This window comes from Mastomys coucha, unplaced genomic scaffold, assembly GCF_008632895.1.
Source record: "Mastomys coucha isolate ucsf_1 unplaced genomic scaffold, UCSF_Mcou_1 pScaffold5, whole genome shotgun sequence".
NCBI lineage: Eukaryota > Metazoa > Chordata > Mammalia > Rodentia > Muridae > Mastomys > Mastomys coucha.
The window spans coordinates 66,647,378-66,648,269 of record NW_022196911.1 but is presented as its reverse complement, the minus strand read 5'-3'; the positions used below and the strand labels follow the sequence as shown (position 1 = coordinate 66,648,269).

The 892-nt window shown below is 40.5% G+C and overlaps 1 non-coding gene across 1 annotated transcript; it reads right to left on the bottom strand.

The window, feature by feature from the left end:
• On the bottom strand, nt 1–105 carry LOC116079340. The gene has a single exon (XR_004113912.1). It is a non-coding gene; the product is annotated as a U6 spliceosomal RNA (small nuclear RNA).
• Between the last annotated feature and the right edge of the window lie 787 nt (nt 106–892).

Here is an 892-nt window from a genome sequence, read left to right as displayed (position 1 = left end):
AATATGGAATGCTTCACGAATTTACATGTCATCCTTGTGCAGGGGCCATGCTAATCCTCTCTGAATCGTTCCAATTTTAGTATATGTGCAAAAAGCAAAAAGCTCCTAACCCAAATCATCCAGGAAATCCAGAACACAGCAGAAGTCCAAACCTAAGGATAATAAGTATAGAAGAGAGTGAAGACTTCCAACTTAAAGGGCCAGTAAACATCTTCAGCAAAATTATAGAAGAAAACTTGCTGTACCTAAAAATGAAATACCCATGAACATACAAGAAGCCTACAGAACTCTAAATAATTTGGACCAGAAAACAAATTCCTTCCACCACATAATAATCAAAACACAAAATGCACAAAACAAAGAAAGAATATTAAAAGAAGAGAAGGGGAAATGTCAAGTAACATATAGAGGCAGACCTATCAGAATTACACCAAACTTCTCCCCAGAAACTATAAAAGCCAGAAGATCCTGAGCTGATGTCGTACAGACCTTAAGAGAACACAAATGCCAGCCTAGGCTACTATACCCAGCCAAATTCTCAATTATCATAGATGGAGAAAACAAAGTATGCCATAACAAAACAAAATTTACTCATTATCTTTCCACAAGAGATCCATTGGACTGAGCACAGGGTCCCCAATGAAGGAGTTAAAGAAAGGACTCAAGGAGCTAAAGGGTTTGCAGCTCCTTAGGACGAACAACAATATGAACTAACTAGTACCCTCAGAGATCCCAGGAACTAAACCAACCAAAGAGTACACATGGTGGGACTCATAGCTTCAGCAGCATATGTATAGCAGAGGATGACTTAGTCATCAATGTGGGGAGAGGCCCTTGGTCCTGTGAAGGTTCTATGCCCCAGTGTAGGGGAATGCCAGGGCCAGGAAGTGGG